This window comes from Mobula birostris, chromosome 1 (assembly GCF_030028105.1).
Source record: "Mobula birostris isolate sMobBir1 chromosome 1, sMobBir1.hap1, whole genome shotgun sequence".
Classification (NCBI taxonomy): Eukaryota; Metazoa; Chordata; class Chondrichthyes; order Myliobatiformes; family Myliobatidae; genus Mobula; species Mobula birostris.
Window position 1 is genome coordinate 125152640 of NC_092370.1, and position 19743 is coordinate 125172382.

Here is a 19743-nt window from a genome sequence, read left to right on the forward strand (position 1 = left end):
CACGTGTGTGGTGCCGAGGGTTAAACGTGAGGTCCGTCCACAGAATCGAGTGCTGGTATCAGGAAAGAGTGACGGGGCTCTTCAAAAGGTTTTCGAAAATGCTTAAAAGGGATCGGTAAGGGTTGATTCGGGGAAAGTACTTGCGAAGAGGGGTTCACTGCCGTAAGAGAGTGGGACAGACGTAACGAAGGGTCCCCGACTGACTGAACGTGGAAGTCGCTACTGCTGTGGCACGGACGCTTTTAAGTTGGAGTGCGAGAGTGAAAGGAACAGAAAAGAGTTGGTTGCTAGGGTTCCCTGGAGAGGAATGGGAGCGAGCTGAAGCAGGCATAGAGCAGTTGGGCCGAACGGCCTGTGTGCTTGCAGTAAACCATTGTGTCACCATTCATTAAACAAACGAACCCTGACCTCGGGGGCTCAACTACGAGGGAGATCAAGTGATTTCTGGATTTGCGAGGGTCGATTGCGATCGCAGTTTGGGTTGGGGCGGGAGGGCGAACAACATAATCCTCTTGCCATTTCTTGCTCAGCTGGCTCGTGGAGAGGGGTGAGAACTGGGCAAAGAACGGTCGCTGTACGCAATGGAAACCATGTGTGAGCGCCACGTTCGACTGAAGCAACAGGTAAGACTGTGGGAATCCGGGGCAACAGGTCACAGGGGGCGTTGAACGAGCTGGTACCGGGGTGGGGGGGGGGGGCTAGAGGTCAACTTCACTCCGAGCGCAACAACGAGGGAGCGCTTCGTGCACCACTCGGTTAGAGAGTGAAGAAGAGAAAATAAATCGGGATTGAAATTAACTTCAATATATCTCCCTCAGCCTGCGAAAGAAGGGCGAGTGCTTCAATAGACGCCGGACTGTATCCACTTAAATTGCCAGGGATTTCTTTTGAAATATGGTTTTCGTTGAGTAGAACTTATTTAACACAGGGAGTAGTTATCCGAAATCTCGTGTGCTCCTGTTTCTATATAAGGGAACGACACGCCTCTCCCGTCAAAACTCGGGGATCTAATCTTATACTTCTCCAAATGAGACGCCCTCTCCAACGCAGTGGTTTCGAACTCGGCGATCTGTGCTCGCTGAACGCCTCGTGAATAGGCGAACTAACTGGTTTGGCTCAAGTGAGAGATTGTTCTTGCAGTTTGTACCAGTCCTTTTATTTAATGCATTGTATTCTGAGTGCGCGCTCGTACCTTGACTCTCTCAACCGATCAGAGCAAGCGAAGGTTTGTAATATCAAACAACATTCAATTATATCTACATCACACGTCGTATTATTTGGGATCCTGCACTTGTTTCTGCTTGGGGATGATTGCGCGGTGTTTATTAGATTTCATTTGTACACTGGCGTTCTGTGTTGGTGTATGTGATTGTAGGTTGGCATTCTGGATACTGTATAGTTTGTGGGTTGGTATGCTGCCTTTGGCTTTGTGATGTATTTCTGCATTAGGAATATGGTTGTGTGTTATTGTTTGGGATTCCCTATCAGGGTTTTACTTGTTTACCTTGAGCTCTTCATTTTATCATGAATTTGTGAGTTGGGAGCTCTGTTCAGGTATCCTATAGGGTTACCATTTGAAGTCTTGCCTGGCACCGGTATCTTCATTTCTGTAAAAGGTTTATGCAAATGATTTATTGCAACATTTTACTAAATTAGAATCCTATTTACTTGGAACTTTGAGCTCTCAGTTTAAAACAAAATACAAATCCAATTGAAATATATGTCTGTTTGTTCTGTGTAAAAGATCAATTTGGCAGTTTGCATAATATACAAAAGCACTGTGAATGTGGAGGCTGTTGGTTTTGTTATCTCTATAATGTTGTATGACATTTGTATTGTTCATTGTTCCAATCATATTTCCAACTTTAATAACAATGGCTTTTGCTTAGTAAGTGCTTCCTTTGGCAGTGGCATTCTGAGATTATGAAAGGTACTATGGAAATTTTCCTTCGACTGGCATTCTGTTTAGTGTGTTTTTCTCTTGAGCAGTTTTTGTTGTACATTGTAAGTGCAGTAGATCAGACTAGATCTTTCCAACCGTGCGTTGTTGTCATGTTCTGGGAGTGAATCGGTGCATAGAAAACAATTTCATCCAATATTGCTAGTATTAGACATTTTGTGATACCTAAGGTAATACACACATGAGCTTGGATTAAGTAATCACTTCATGTAAACATCATAACCCTCTTGATCGCAGATCTATATGCAGGATCTTCATGTTATGAACATCCAAATCTGCTCTAATCTGCAATGATTGCAGATTTTGGGTATGCCTGTTACTGTCTTTATAACCTAGGACACCCACTTCCCTTTCCCCCATTCAGAGTCACTAGTGTTTAGGCAAAGATGTGGAATCAAGCAATCTTACAACACAGTAAGTGGCTTTTTTGGGCGGTCCGTCCACATCAGGTCTTTGGAAAAAGAACCTAATTTGTCCTACATTGCAGCAAATCTTTTCTTTGCGCAAGCTCACACGTCAATCTCAGATACTTGTCGGCTTGCATTCTTAAGGATCCTCTTGAACCTGATTACTCACTACTGCAGGCATTGTCTGCATGGACTTTACAGAGGCTTTTGACAAGGTCCCACATGATGGCTTGGCCCAGGTCATATGAGATCCAGGTGAGCTAGCCAACTGAATGCAAAATTGGTCTGGTGGAAGATGTTGGAGTGTAGTAGTGGAGGATTGTTTGTCAGATTGGAGCTGTGGCCAGTGGTGTACAGAAGGGACTGGTGCTAGGGACCCTATTGTTTGTTGCATATATTAACTGTGGATGAGAATGTAGGTGGCATATCAGAACTAGGTTTAATTATCACCGGTATATATCATAAAATTTGTTGCTTTGCTGCAGCTGTATATTGCAATACATAGTAATAAGAAATATAAATTATAATAAGTATATTTTTTAAAAAAATAAATCAGTAGTGCAAAAGAGAGGGGAAAAGTACTGTTCATAGGTTCATTGTCCATTAAGGTATCTAATGGCAGAGGGGAAAAAGCTGCTCCTGAAATGTTAAGTGTGCATCTTAAGGCTTCTGTACTTCCTGTTTGGTAGCAACGAGAAGAGTTTATGTCCTGGGTGATAGGTGCCACCTTTTTTTCAGGCATTGCCTTTTGAAGATGTCTAGGGTGCTGAGTAAGCTAGTGCCCTTGATGGAGCTGGCTGAGTTTACAACTTTCTGCAGCTTTTTATGATCCTGTGCAGTGGCCCCTTCATATCGGATGATATTGCAATCAGTTAGGCTGTTCACGGTACATGTGTAGAAAGTTAGTAGTGTCTTTGGTGACATGCCTATTCTCCTCAAACTCCTAATGGAATATAGCTATGGTCATGCCTTCTTTGTAATTGCATTAATATGTTGGGCCCAGGATAGATCTTCAGAGATGTTGACACCCAGGAACTTGAAACTGATCACCCTTTCCACTGCAGATCCTTTGATGAAGACTCTACTTGCTACCCTTCTTGAAGTCCACAATTAATTCCTTGGTCTTACCTACACTGAGTGCAAGATTGTTGCTGTGACACCACTCAACCAGCTGATCTACCTTGCTCCTGTATGCGGCCTCGTCACCATCTGAAATCCTGCCAACAATAGTTGTGACATCAGCAAATTTATAGAGCCATTTAAGCTGTGCCCAGCAACACAGTTGTGGATGTGGACAGAGTAGAGCAGTGGGCCAGGCACACATCCTTGAGATGCGCAACGTTGATTGTCATCAAGGAGGAGATGTAATTTCCAATCCACACAGATTGTGGTTTTCCAGTGAGGAAGTCAAGGAAGTTGCAGAGTGATGTTCAGAGACCCAGGGTTTGGAGCTTTTTGATTCGAACTGAGGCTATGATTGTGTTGAACACTGAGCTGTAGTCAATAAACAGCAGCCTAACATAAATATTATTACTATCCCGGTGATCCAAGCCCACGTAGAAGTCCAATGAGATTTCATGCACTGTATACCTACTGCGGCAATAAGAAAATTGCAGTGAGCCTAGATCCTTAGGCGGGAATTGATTTTAGCCATGATTAACCTCTCAAAGAAATTCATCAGAGTGGATGTGAGTGCCACTGGATGTAAGTTGTTGAGGCTGTTCTTCTTGTGCATTGGTATAACTAATTAGTAAGTTTGTGGATGACATCAACATTTCTCTTGTGTTGAGCAGTGAAGAAGGTTGTCTAAAGATGATACAAAGATTGGTGGAGGGGCAGGTAGCGTTGGGGAAACAGGTACAATGCAGAAGGACTTAGATTAGGAGAATGGGCAAGAAAGTGGCAAATGAAACACGATGTTGGAAAATGCATGGCCATGCACTTTGGTAGTACAAATAAATATGCGGTCTATTTTCTAAATGAGGAGAAAATCCAAAAATCTGAGATGCAAAGGGACTTGGGAGTCCTTGTGCAGAACACCCTGAAGGTTAACTTGCAGGTTGAGTTGGTGGTAAGGAAGGCAGATGCCATGATAAGATTCATTTCAAGAGGTCTAGAATACAAGATCAGGGATGTGATGCTGAGGCTTTTTTAAGGCAATGGTGTGGCCTCACCTTGAGTATTGGATGAACAGTTTTGGGCTCCTCATCTTAGAAAAGATGTGCTGGCATTGGAGAGGGTCCAGAGGAGATTCACAAGGATGATTCCAGGAATGAAAGGGTTATCATATGAGGAATGTTTGATGGCTCTGGATCTGAACTCACTGGAATTCAGAAGGATGAGGGTGGGATCTCTTTGAAACCTTTTGAACATTGTAAGGCCTAGACAGAGTTGATGTGGAAAGGATATTTCCTGTGGTGGGAGGGTCTAGGACAAGAGGGCAATGCTTCAGGATAGAGGGGCGCCCTTTCAAAACAGAGTGCAGAGAAATTTCTTCAGCCAAAGGGTGGTGAATTTTTGGAATTTGTTGCTACGTGCAGCTGTGGAGGCCAGGACTTTGGGTGTATTTAAGGCAGAGATTGATAGGTTCTTGATTGGACATGAAATCAAAGGTTACAGGAAGAAGGCCAGGAACTGGGGTTGTGGAGGAGGAAAAATAAAGGATCAGCCATGATTGAATGGCGGAGCAGACTTGATGGGCCAGATGGCCTAATTCTGCTCCTACGTCTTATGGTCTAAAGTGACCACAGAATTTAAATCAAATGGGGAAGGGAACAGCAGATGGAAATCTAACTAAAACAAGTGTGAAATGATGTACTTTGGAATGCTAAACCAGTGTAGGATGTACATGGGGCTCTTGAGGAGAGTTTTAGGATAGATAGACTTTAGGGGTACAAGTATGCACTTTCCTGAAAGTGGCAACACAGGTAGACAGTGGTGAGTTGGATGTATGGCATGCTTGCTTTCTTTAGAAGAGGTGTAGAGAAAAAGAGATGGGACACCATGGTTCAGCTGTACAAGAAATTGGTGTGATTGCACCAAGAGTTTATGTGCCATTCTGATCACCATACCTTCGGAAGGATGTGATTCAGCCAGAGGGGGTGCAGAAAAGTATTCACAAGGGTATTGAAGGACCAGACAGCTTGAGTTATGAGGAGAAACCGTCTGGGCTGGAACTGCTTTCTCACGGGGAAGGAGGCAGAGGGGTGACTTTGAGAGGGACATGAGGGACATAGATAAGGTGGGTGGTCTTTTTCCAAGGGTAGTGGAGTGTAAAGTCAGAAGGCGTAGGTTTAAGGTGAGACAAGAAAGATTTAAAGAGGACCCGGGGGGCTAGTTTTGTATAAAGATTGGTGGTTGTATGGAAATAGTTGCCAGAAGAAGGGGTAGAGGTGGATAAAATTACAACATGTAAAATACCCTTGGACAGGTTTAGGGATAAGATAGGTTCATAGGCATAAGGGCCAAATACAAGCAAATGGGACTAGCTCAGGAAGGCAGTGTGACCAGTAGGGATAACTCCGAAGGGCCCCTTTCTGTGCTGTATAACTCTTTCAGCTTGTATGTTTCAAATTTTAATAAACTTAACAAACAAGTCTTATGAATATATCTAATTCTCTCATAATTTATTTAGTCAATTTTACTTTGTGTCTCTAAATATTGTTTGCCGCTTCCCTGCCTGAGTACCGAGACACTCTCTGCTTGCTTTACCGAAGCCTTTACGTTGTGAATTCCTCATTAGACACTGCCTCGGCTTCCCCGTTCTAAGGAGAATAATCTTGCTTCTCCAGTATCCAACACAAATGAAGATTCCTTCCCTTTATAACTCCAACAAATCCTATATGAATCTTATCATCCTCGCCAAAATGTTGTGCTCAAAATTACAGAAAGAGGATTAGTATAGGTTGGGGCTCTGGTTCGGCAATTTGTAGTCCAGTGTGTTTTACATCTGTCGTATGTATCTGTACTAATTAACTAGCTGTAATTAAGATCTAAAATAATTAACTAGTAATCTGTAGCTGGCCGGCTGGTGGCGTAGTGGCATCAGCGCCGGACTTCGGAGCGAAGGCTCCCGAGTTTGAATCCAGTCGGCTGCCCAGGCGCGCTTTCCATCCGTGCTGGGTTGAGCATCGAGCTAGCAACTCGGCCTCGTAAAAATAAGAAAACCTGCTAAAAAGAAAAATTCCATCATGACGGTGTCCTGATGACTCCACTCGGAGTTAAGGGCTTTCTCTTTCTCAATCTGTAGCTAATTAACCCATCGGTGCATCTTTTGCCATCTCAGCTGCATTTTCGATTTAGGGAAACTTTGGGTTACGAACATTTCTCAAAGCCCTCCAGTTTCTATTACTCACAGTCTCCCACCTGCTTAAAAAGGATAGTTCTCTTACTCAGAAGAAGATGATCAGGTAAATTTCTGTGATCTGACATTGATCCCAAGGGTGACACATGAGAGTTTCACCCTGTGTTGGCAGTTCGTTGTAAGCCTGTGAGCTACATGTAGGCTGAGATATACGGTACATCCAGGCTTGAGGCAAACACACAACCATGCAGCTGATTGTGTATCCACACATAACATAATTCCTTACAACATAGAATAGGGCGACGACCCATCAGAGTCTATGCGGATTCACACAAGCAATCCCTTCCCCAGCAATTTGCCCTGTAATCCATTCTCCTCACATTCCCTGTAACTATCCTCTCACTACACACAGGGAACAATTTAGCGGCCAATTAACCAGTCAATTCACGTAGATATGGGAGGAAACCTGAGCACCTGGAGAAATCGCACAAGGGAAAATACGTAAATGTCACACAGACAGCACCAGCAGCCAGGGTTAAATCTGGGTAACTGGAGGTACAAGACAACATTCTGCTCACCGCATCATTGTGTTGCCCAACATCAATTTACTCACAAATAGTCAGCTTAACAAGCAGAGGAAAGAAAGGAATAGCAACTTTTTTGCAGTTTATTTGCATCAGGAACTTAGAAAAAAAGCCATGGAGTAATACAGCATGGAAATAGGCCTTTTGACCAAGCTCACCCATGACAACTGCAGTGCTTACTAGCTAGCTTCCTACATCCCAAGAAATATAGTCCTAGCCTGTTCAACCTCTCCCAATAGCTCAAGCCTTCAAGCCCTAGCAGCATCTGTTTAAATCAGGGGTCCCCAACCTTTTTTGCACCGCGGGCTGGTTTAATATTGACAATATTCTTGCGGACCGGCCGACCGGGAGTGGGGGGGGTGGTGTTCAAATAGGGTTAAACTCACCTCCACATGATGTCTTTTACGGTTAGGGTTGCCAACTTTCTCACTCACAAATAAGGGACAAAAGTAGCAGTCAAATCCCGGGCTCTTTACCCCAGGAAAGACTACCATGACCATGAAGCCTTGTGGAGGCACCTGTGTGTGCATGCGTGACATGCGCATGTGATGTGCGCATGCGCGTACATGCCGATTTTCCCCCCCCCCCCCACAGATCGGTTTTGCCTTCATCTTCCGGACTATACTGTACATACATTACTTATACTTCATATAGGCTGTGTATTTATCATATCATTCCTGCTTTTACTATATGTTAGTGTTATTTATTTTTGGTTTTATGTGTTATTTGGTATGATTTGGTAGGTTACTTTTTGGATCTGGGAACGCTCAAAAATTTGTCCCATATAAATTAATGGTAATTGCTTCTTCGTTTCACTCCATTTTGGCATGAAAGGTATCATAGGAACGCTCTACCTTAGCGGGGGAAATACGGGACAAAGGCGGTCCCGTATGGGAGAAACTAATTTAGCCCAATATACAGGATGTCCCAGCATATACGGGACAGTTGGCGACCCTATGTTCAAGTTCAACAGTGCGTGGTGTTACGTAAACGGCAACAATGAATATCAACCGAGACAGGTTATATAAAAATAACCAAACATTTATTAAACACGGATAAACGATAAGGAAAAAAAAAACAAACAAAAACTTTAACCGGAAGTTAACAGATATGCAGCCGTTCACCAACTCGCCACTCGGCTCTGGTTCCTAAAGCGTTAAATGCGAAAACAGTTCTTAAAGCGATGCAGTCAGATATAGTTCTTAAAGTGATAACTTCGAAAGTCCAACAGATTTACAAGTTCAATTGGGAGAGACTTCTCTGGAGAAGGATTTCTTCACTGACGCAACTTTACTGCTAGTTCTGTCCACAGGATTCACGATGCCGAAAATAAACAGTTTAAATCAACTGATCTTAAATTCCTTTAGAGAGAGAGCACCTTTTTGCATGAACTCCTTGCTCTTTTTGGCAAGAGTTATCTCTGATGCAGGTTGCTACTCCAACGAAGACTCAATAAGGTCGATCCTTTATTAAACTGCCAAACGATGCCGACTCCTCTCGATCCCTCGATCCTGCACTTCGATAAATTCTTCACTCTTCCTTCTAATGTTGGAATTGAGTAAATCAACACATCTAGCAAAAATTTCCAGTCCGATAATATGGTATCTTGCAACAGAACGCACACTCAATTTTAAAAATGAAACTGCGTCACAAAAAACAAACACGCAACGGAAACGGAGATACAGCACATTCTACCTGGACATCTACAAACTCAAAAACCCACTACGTCACCTGGGTCAACCCTTGTATAGTCATGGGTCAAATGTCATCACGTGACCTCACATCGGTGGGAAAATCACATCAGGTGACCTCCAAAAGACCATTACATCATTCTCACAAAAAAAAACACAGCCTCATCTCCTTGAGCATGTAACAGTGGCAGGGAATGAGGAAAGGTGCAGCTGACTCATATCATTTCCTCACGGCCCGGTGGTTGGGGACCGCTAGTTTAAATCTTCACTGCAGTTTTTCTCTAGTTTAATGATGTCTTCCCTAACAGGCTGACCATATCTGTTCACAATGCTCTGACTCACCAATTATATGCTTCAACTTAGTGTTGTAGTACTGATGGAATTTCCAAATGTCCACTTTGTCTTATAGTCTCATTGCCATTTTATGCAGTTCCAGGTAAATTATTTCAGTCAAGGTCCCAGTCAGAGTTTTGTCTAAAAAAAACTGGCGTGATTTCTGTGCCTTTTGAGTTGCATTCTTTTTAAAATTTTCACAGACCCATTTTCAATTTGCCCTGTTGCCTTTGAGACATAAGTTATGTACACCAAGCCAAGTTTATGCTAGCTCTCTGCTGGTTCTCCCACAATGGATCACTTTGTAGATTCCAAATCAAATGTCATCTCTTCAGATTTGTCCTTTTTACCCATCTTTCTGTGTCTCCCTATTACTGCTCAACTTTATTACTTGCCCAAGTTGTAGCATTGCTAAACCCCTTGTTAGTAAGTCCAGCCTATTTACATTAGGAAGTAATCACAGGTCCTAAAGCTGGCCCAGGAGGACATTCCAAAATTCACAGGGCTCTGGGAGTTAACATAACGAGAACATTTCACTAAGTCACTAAGTGAGGAACTCATGGGGAATTAAGATTAGGATGCAAAGAAATACTGTTTGAGTCCAAGTAGACAGTGTTGACCTGTAATGTTCTCTGTCACTTTCCCTCCATAAACACTGCCTTCCTGCTTGAATTCCGCCAGCAGTTTGTTGTGATTCCAGCATCTGCAGTCTCTTATATCTCCCTTTCTCCTGGGTTCCTCAGCTGTGTTCAAAGAGATTTCCTGACCATCCCAGTGAGATGGTAAACTTACTTTTTCAGTTAGAACAGGAGTTCACAACCATTTTATGCCCATGGACCAATACCATTACGTATTGGGTCCGTGGACCCCAGGTTGGAAAGCACTGAGTTAGAAGAAGGACTAAGGTTTGGAGTCTATTTGACAATTTCTTGTGTGTTAAATTACCTGTGGAGCCATTAACACTCCCTTCCTGTTTGAAATCATACACATTGTCCTGAGACATATTTTCCTGGAACTAACTTGAAAGAAGGACATAGCAGAGTGAATCAATAGCGCAGTTAGGAAGCTGCCTTGTGCATTAGAAGCACTTACTGAAAGTACATGCAGCGATAAAATGACCTCGGCAGGCAGCAGTGAATGGTTAATGTAGAAGACATTTGAAATAAGCTCATTAACTCCAGTAGGCAAAGGAAGTTAATGAACCTGACTGGGCTGTGTGGGACATTCAAGGATGATATTTGTATTGGGAATTGCTCTTTTACATTTAGGCTTTTTAAAAAAGAAATTGTAATGCTATCATTGTGGTAAGGGATCATTGCAGGGAAGAGGAAAAATGATTAATCATTATCTGAGAGTTGCTAAATTGATTTTTTTAAAGTGTGCTGAAGAAGGTTTTGATTTCTCTCTCGTTTATCAATGTCATTACCGTTGCAAATTTTTTGTTAAATCCCCAAACAACTGAGTCTGCGACAGGCCATCTTCAATGATTCTGGCCCTGATTAAAATTATGGATAATGTAATAATGCTGTGTTTTGCTCATGAGTGGTCATCGTAGTTTGCAAGTTCTCAATCAGTGGCTGCTCGCTCTTTGAGATGTAGGAATAGCATAGCAGATAACATGAAAACACAGACAGAGGGTTTATATCAGAGAAGACTCGTGTGTGTGTGTGTATAATAAATGAATACAGTTTTTTTAAAAACGCAAACATGAGGAATGCTTCTGCAGATGCTGGAATTTCAAGCAACACACACCAAAGTTGCTGGTGAACGCAGCAGGCCAGGCAGCATCTCTAGGAAGAGGTAACAGTCGACGTTTTGGGCCGAGACCCTTCGTCAGGACTAACTGAAGGAAGAGCTAGTAAGAGATTTGAAAGTGGGAGGGGGAGGGGGAGATCCGAAATGATAGGAGAAGACAGGAGTGGGAGGGATGGAGCCAAGAGCTGGACAGGTGATTGGCAAAAGGGATATGAGAGGATCATGGGACAGGAGGCCCAGGGAGAAGGAAAAGGGGGAGGGGGGAAAAACCCAGAGGATGGGCAAGGGGTATAGTAAAAGGGACAGAGGGAGAAAAAGGAGAGAGAGAGAAAGAATGTGTGTATATAAATAAATAATGGATGGGGTATGAGGGGGAAGTGGGATATTAGCGGAAGTTAGAGAAGTCAATGTTCATGTCATCAGGTTGGAGGATACCCAGAGGGAATATAAGGTGTTGTTCCTCCAACCTGAGTGTGGCTTCATCTTGACAGTAGAGGAGGCCGTGGATAGACATATCAGAATGGGAATGGGATGTGAAATTAAAATGTGTGGCCACTGGGAGATCCTGCTTTCTCTGGCGGACAGAGCATAGGTGTTCAGCAAAGCGGTCTCCCAGTCTGCGTCAGGTCTCGCCAATATATAGAAGGCCACATCGGGAGCACCGGACACAGTATATCACCCCAGCTGACTCACAGGTGAAGTGCCGCCTCACCTGGAAGGACTGTCTGGGACCCTGAATGGTGGTAAGGGAGGAAGTGTAAGGGCATGTGTAGCACTTGTTCCGCTTACAAGGATAAGAGCCAGGAGGGAGATCAGTGGGGAGGGATTGGGGGGACGAATGGACAAGGGAGTCGCTTAGGGAGCGATCCCTGTGGAAAGCAGAGAGCAGGGGCGGAGGAGGGAAAGATGTGCTTAGTGGTGAGATCCCGTTGGAGGTGGCAGAAGTTACGGAGAATAATATGTTTGACCTGGAGGCTAGTGGGGTGGTAGGTGAGGACCAGGGGAACCCTATTCCTAGTGGGGTGGCGGGAGGATGGAGTGAGAGCAGATGTGCGTGAAATGGGGGAGATGCGTTTGACAGCAGAGTTGATGGTGGGGTAAGGGAAGCCCCTTTCTTTAAAAAAGGAGGACATCTCCTTCGTCCTGGAATGAAAAGCCTCATCCTGAGAGCAAATGCGGCGGAGACGGAGGAATTGCGAGAAGGGGATGGCATTTTTGCAAGAGACAGGGTGAGAAGAGGAATAGTCCAGATAACTGTGAGAGTCAGTAGGCTTATAGTAGACATCAGTGGATAAACTGTCTCCAGAGACAGAGACAGAGACAGAAAGGTCTAGAAAGGGGAGGGAGGTGTCAGAAATGGACAGGTAAACTTGAGGGCAGGGTGAAAGTTGGAGGCAAAGTTAATAAAGTCAATGAGCTCAGCATGCGTGCAGGAAGCAGCGCCAATGCAGTCGTCGATGTAGCGAAGGAAAAATAGGGGACAGATACCAGAATAGGTACGGAACATAGACTGTTCCACAAAGCTAACAAAATAGCAGGCATAGCTAGGACCCATACGGGTGCCCATAGCTACAACTTTAGTTTGGAGGAAGTGGGAGGAGCCAAAGGAGAAATTATTAAGAGTAAGGACTAATTCCACTAGACGGAGCAGAGTGGTGGTAGAGGGGAACTGATTAGGTCTGGAATCCAAAAAGAAGCGGAGAGCTTTGAGACCTTCCTGATGGGGGATGGAAGTATATAGGGACTGGACATCCATGGTGAAAATGAAGTGGTGGGGTCCAGGGAACTTAAAATCATCAAAAAGTTTAAGAGCGTGAGGAGTGTCACGAACATAGGTAGGAAGGGATTGAAAAAGGGGGGATAAAACAGTGTTGAGGTATGCAGAAACGAGTTCGGTGGGGCAGGGGCAAGCTGAGACAATAGGTCTGCCAGGACAGGTAGGTTTGTGGATCTTGGGTAGGAGATAGAAACAGGAAGTGCGAGGTGTGGGAACTGTAAGGTTGGTAGCAGTGGATGGGAGATCCCCTGGGCAGATAAAGTCGGTGATGGTGTGGGAGACAATGGCCTGGTGCTCCTTAGTGGGGTCACGATCGAGGGGTAAATAAGAGGAGGTATCCGCGAGTTGTCGCCGTGCCGCGGCAAGGTAGAGGTCAGTACGCCAGACTACAACAGCACCCCCCTTATCCGCGGGTTTAATAGTAAGGTTAGGATTAGTGCGGAGGGAGTGGAGAGCAGAGTGTTCGGAAGGAGTAAGGTTGGAATGGGAACAAGGTGCGGTGAAGTCAAGACGGTTGATGTCCCGTCGGCAGTTAGCAATAAAGAGACCCAGAGCAGGCAGAAAACCAGAGCGGGCTCTTCCTTCAGTTAATCCTGACGAAGGGTCTTGGCCCGAAACGTCGACTGTACCTCTTCCTAGAGATGCTGCCTGGCCAGCTGCGTTCACCAGCAACTTTGATGTGTGTTGCTTAAATACAGTTTTGCAAGTTTGAATCATGTTCTTGTGTGAAGGTTGTAGAGTCTGGCTTGCTAGTTTTATGACTGGGTGGCATTCAGGTCTGTTGTTGTTGGAGTAGTCTTGAGGGCTCTAATCTTCCCTATCAGTACAAATACCAATGCCAGCATGGCATTTATTGACTATAGCTCAGTGTTTATAGCCCGTCATTCCTACAGTTCTGAACGAAAAGCTCCAGAACCTGGGTCTCTGTACCTCCCTCTGCAATTGGATCCTCAACTACCTAACTGGAAGACCACAGTCTGCTTGGGTCAGAAATAACATCTCCACCTACCTCACTGACAATCAACACTGGCACACCTCATGGACGTGTGCTTGGCCCACTGCTCTACGTCTTTACATCCATGACCGTGTGTCTAGGCACAGCTCAAGTGCCATCTACAAATTTGCTGATGATGCAAATATTGATGGCAGAATTTCAGATGGTGACAAGAAGGCTTACAGGAGCAACATATATCAGCTGGTTGAATGGTTCAGCAGCAACCTTACACTCAACGTCAGTAAGACCAGATTGATTGTGGACTTCAAAAAGGGTAAGATGGAAGTACACACACAGTCCTCATAAAGGATCAAAAGTGGGAAGAGTGAGCATCTTCAAGTTCGTGGGTATCAGTATCTCTGAGGATCTGTCCTGGACCTAACATATGCAACTATAAGGAAGGCACGACAGCAGCTATATTTCTTTAAGAGTTTAAGGAGACTTGGGATGTCAATAAAGACACTCGCAAATTTCTACAGATGTACTGTGGAGAGCATTCTTATTGGCTACGTCATTGTCTGGTATGATAGGTGGGGACTCAGCTCTCACCTGTGACTCCCTGTAGCTGTTTGCATGCGACAGTGGCCACACCCTGGGCAACGGCTTTGACAAGCCGGCTAAACCAGGTAAGGGTAGCCGACAGGTCTCAAACCCTCGGTGAGGTAGGGAGATGTCTATCCCAGCACGTGAAGACAGTCTCCAGCGGATTGAGCGGACGAGACCAGTGGAAGGTCCAACGGTCAAGAAGGCGGTCTCTGCAAGCGTCGTGAAACGTGTAGAGCAGGACAAGACACGGGAGATGTCCTGATCATCCACTGCACCTCGTCCCATCTCCAGCCGTCTCGACTCTTGTCTTGCCACTGGATCCAGATGGGAATTGGGAAGAGAGAGTGAGGTTGATGCTGCACAACTCTCCTTCACTTAAATCCAAATCATGCGCTAGTCTCGACACCGTCAATGGTGTCAAGGTCTTCATCGACGACGATGATGGATGAACGGGGGGGGGGGGTGAGGACTACTGCACAAGATCGAAATAAGCTTCAGACAGTTGTAAACTTAGTCAGCTCCGTCGTGGGCACTATCCTCTGTAGTATCCTTTGTCTCCACCACATCTGTTTCCAGGTAGAGGCTTTCCTTTTCAGGACATCAGAGATGTCCTCCTCCTTCTTCAATGAAAGGGGTTTCCCTTCCTCCACCATTGATGCTGCCCTCACTCATACCTCCAATTCCCAGACATCCACCCTCATCCCATCTTCCTGCTGTCATAACAGGGATAGAGTTCCTCTTGTCCTCGCCTACCACTCCATGAGCCTTCACACCCAACATATCATCCTCCACAATTTCTGCCATTTTCATTGGGATCCTACCACCAAATGCCTCTTTCCCTACTCTCTTCGCTTTCTGCAGGATTCATTCTTTCCGTGATTCACTTGTCCGTTCATTCTTCCCCACTAAGCTCCCTCCCGGCACTTATCCCTGCAAGTGGAAGAGGTGCCTCAGCTACCTATCCACCTCCTCCCTCACCTTCATTCAGGACCTCAGACAGCCCTTCCAGTTGAGGCACACTTCACCTTTGAATCTGTTAGGGCCGTCTGCTATATCAGGTGCTCCCAATACGGCTTCCTCTACACCAGTGAGACCTGATGTAGATTGGAGGACCACTTTATCGAGCACCTTTGCTCCATTCACGAAAAGCCACCTGGCCCTGGCACACCTGGAAAACAAGGGGATTTGAGTCAGAATGCTGCCCATGGATTTTAGTTCAGCATTCAATAATATTGCCCCACAGAGTTTGCTGACTAAATGCCTACTCCTCATCTAAATACAGAACTGTGCAACAGGGTGTTGGACTTCCTAACCAACAGCCTTCCGATAGTCAGGGTGCACAATCGTTTCTCCTTCCCCATCATTCTCAACTGGGTGTCTCCCCCCCCCCCCCCGGGTTGTGTGCTGAGCCCATTGCTGTACACTCTGCTCACACATAACTGCAAGCTACACACCTGAGTAATCACATTGTCAGTTTTGGCGATGACATTAGTAGGGCTCATCACCAACAACGATGAGATGCAAACAGAGAGGAGACGGAAGAGCTCAAAGCCTGGGGCCAGACAAATAACCACTTCCTCAATGTCACCAAGACAAAGGAGATGGTTATCAACTTAAGGAATACTTGTACCACTCCCACACTTCTTTACATTGATGGCACAGCAGCGGGGACTATGAGCAAATTTGAAATCCTGGGAGAGCACATCTCGCACAACCTCTCATGGTCCCTAAACACATTCGACACAATAAGGAACACTCACTAACACCTCCACCACCTGAGGAGGCTGAAGAGAGCTGGACTATGCATGTCTGTACACAATCCTTCTACAGATTGCCAGTAGAGAGCATCTTAACGTATTGCAATATCTTGTGGTACAGAAACTGCACTGTAGCAGTCAGGAAGGCAGGCTCTAAAATGGGTCGTCAAAACTGCTCCATGCATCATGGGCACCAGCCTAATCGCCATCAAAGAGGTATATATAGAAAAGGAAAGGAAAGGTACGTCGCATCCGGAGTTTCTCCGGTTAGCAGACGATTTCCCTCCACGCCTCTCTGACGTAGTGAGGAACCATGTACGAGGCAAGTTACAGCAGTGGTTTGTCATTGTCTTCTGCCGGGTGAGTTTCCAAAGGGATCACCAGCTCATAACCCAGCACGGATGGAAAGCGTGCAGGGGAGCCGGCTGGATTTGAACTCGGGACCTTACCGATGCCACAATGCCACTACGCCACCAGCCGGATCATATATATGGAAAGGTGCTGGAAAAAGACCAGTAACGTCATGAAGGATCCCGCACACCCTGTTCATGGACTGTTTGTCCCATTCCCATCAGGGAAGAATCTACGACAGAAACTCTTGTGTTTTTGTGTTGCTGACATTGATGGAGAAGTTGTTGCCATGACATGAGGCTCTCTATCTCCTTCCCCATCATTATTCCAATTCATCATCATTATTGAGTTACGGCCCACCATAGTACCATCATCTGCAAACCGATAGATGGAGTTGGAGCAGGTTATGGCCGTGCAGTCATGATTGTACAGGGAATAGAGTAGAGGCTAAGGATGCAGCCTTGTGGGGCAACAGTGTTACACATAATCATGACAGAAATGTTGCTGCCTGTCCTTACTGATTGCAGTTCGTTGGTCATAAGTCAAGGATCCAGAAACAAAGTGATGTCCTAGGTCTGGGAGTTTGAAAATGAGTTTACTTGTAATAATAGTGTTAAAAACAGAGCTATACACAATAAACAATTGTCTGATGCTCCAGAGATAAATACAGGACAAGGGAAGTGGCTTTTGTCATAGACCTGTTTAGGTGGTAGATGAGTTGCAATGGAGGCTGAAGTGAATGCATGCCATAACCAAACTCTCAGAGCTCTACATGCTGATGGAAATTGGAACCAACAGGGGGTACTCATTAAGTCATGATACCTTGGTTTTTCTGAGGTACTGTGATGATAGTTTCATTAAGATGGTGGCGCACTCAGATGCACTGGCCTCTCCAGGCCCAACCAAGGGTGTTTTTGTCAATGCTGGCAAGACAATGCTGGACATTAAGAACTTCAGTTCTGCAGGTTTACCCTATCAGCACGTTCCTTGTTAGCAGAGGAGCTGGACTTGGTGCAGACTGTTTTGCTGCCTGCTACAGAAAGGCATCAGGGTTAGCTCATGAAGTGGTGTGCAATCTTAACAGTGTGTGATTGTTTTGGACTTCTTTCTTGTGATCACAAGACACTGTTTATTGGAGAAACAGATGGTGGGGGAGCTGCGTGGCCTTGGTTGTAGCGAGGACTAGGCCTCATGCCGCAGGCTTGTCTGCTGCAGCTGTCAAGATGGAAAGATGTCAGAGGTGGTCTGGCGCAACATTGATGCTGTACTGGGGGCTGACCCCTTCTGTCGGTGCTACTCTCCAGTGCTCGCTTAGTGGAAAACGAACTGGATTGAGTGCAGGCGTTGGTCTGCAGATTGCTGAGGGGTTGTTTTTGCTGACAACAAACGTGCAGCATCAATTTACAGGGCAGGGACTTGGGCCATATATTATTTTTGTGTGACTTTATTTTACTGCTATCTTATATGTGCTTTATGCTGTGTATCACTGTTGGTATGGAGGAATGCTGTTTTCTTTAGCTATATTCTTGAATATTCATATATGGTTGAATGCTAATTAAATTTGAACTAGTGGTCTTCCTAAAGCTAGTTTGAACCTTACATTGAAGCAAGGAAAGGATAAATATGTCTCCATCTACCTCCTCCAATTGCTTTTTAAAGGATCTCAGGACACTGCAAGTGACATCATCTCTTTGTGTGTTTGCTGTCCTGAAAACTGATTTTATGTCTGCAGTGATAAACTGTGGGTTCATGTGCATTGGAAACTGTTTCAGTGCATCAATTTAGCACAAAGGATAAGCATTAATAGAATGCAGATTATGGTGCTACGTGTACAGAGAAAGTGAAATGCAGGCAGACAATAAAGTGCAAGGGCCACAATGAAATACGTTTGTATATAGTGATGTCACGACACCATCTTATTTAACAAGAGGTCCGTTCAATAGTCTTATTCTCAAATTGTAGAAGAAAGGCCCAGAGAGACTTTCCAAAGAAGCTTTTTGTATGACGCATGGCTCCGTGGTGGAACACCTAATGGGTTTTTTCCCCCTCACTTTTCCTTGCTCAGTAGGGGTTTTTTCCCCTCCTTTTTGTCACCAAAATTTTTTCAATCTTTAAAACAATGTTTTTTTCTTGAGACATTGTAAGTGTTGCCTACTTCGATGTACTCTTGTTAATTTTGGATAATAATAAAAAGATTTGAAGAGAAAAAAATGTATTGTGATGTCATGGCACCGTCTTATTTAACAGGAGGTCCATTCAATAGTCTTATTCTCAGGTTGTAGAAGAAAGGCACAGAGAGACTTTCCAAAGTACTCACACGTGCCCATTCCCTCAAGCACCCCATGTCTCATCTACAGCACAGTCTAGAGATCCCATGTAGGAGCAAGTCAAGGAGCTTTCCCTCAGAGTCCAGGCATTGCCTGAAAAGAGCACTGGTGGCACATAATGTATGACCTGGTAAATGCGTCATGGGTCTATTGGGTGGCCACGTTTTAGCTTGCATTCGCTTTGACTTTGACTCACAGTTTGCTAAAGTTATGTGCTCAGGTGCTTGGGGGAATTGGGAATGTGCAGTGTATGGTGTAAGGCAGAGTGATATTTCAGGTACCTGGTTAACGGTCTGTTCTTTTGGATCGATCCCTTAAATCAGCAAAGTAATGCCAGAACAACGTGGGAAGAAAGATCAATGATTTAACCACAAATGTCATGGAACATTAGAAAGATCAATTTATCAAGGGTTGGCATTCTAGGGACATTTTATTTCCCTTTTGTAAATGATGCCAATAAATTGAATGAAGTACAACATGACTTTAATGTACTCGGAAATAATGTTCAGATTGTCATCCAAATCTGTCCAACAGCTGTCTGGAGATAGTTTATTCAGAACATTGTAACCTTGTGTGTGCAGCTTAAACTTATTTTTTGATACTTTGCAGTCAGAATTTGCTTTACGACATTTTATGCACGTTGCACTATTGCTTCCTAGGAAAGAGGGGCGTGGACAGAGGCAGGCAAGTGAAATGTTTTGATTCTTCTGTTTGAAAGCACAAGGGCTTCATTGCATTGCTGGAAGTTGAATCCTTCAGTAAGGCTGTGTCCTGCACATCCAGCTTGCAAGGCTCCACTGAGATTTTTTGTGCCTCAAAAAAAAAGCACAGTCTGGTTGACACCCAAAAAAATGCTGGAGGAGCTCAGCAAGGCCAGCAGTATCTATGGAGAGCAATAAACAATTAACGTTTCAGGCTGAGACTCTTCATGGGGAGCAGAAAGGAAAGGGGACAGAAA

The 19743-nt window shown here is 44.7% G+C and overlaps 1 protein-coding gene across 1 annotated transcript in view; it reads left to right on the top strand.

Annotated features, from left to right (window-relative positions):
• Nucleotides 1-567: 567 nt before the first annotated feature.
• kcng2 (potassium voltage-gated channel, subfamily G, member 2) overlaps nt 568-19743 on the top strand; it is a 72125-nt gene continuing 52949 nt past the window's right edge. The window contains exon 1 of the mRNA XM_072271353.1: nt 568-623. The gene's annotated coding sequence lies outside the window, so the exon portion shown is untranslated. The remainder of the gene's footprint in view (nt 624-19743) is intronic.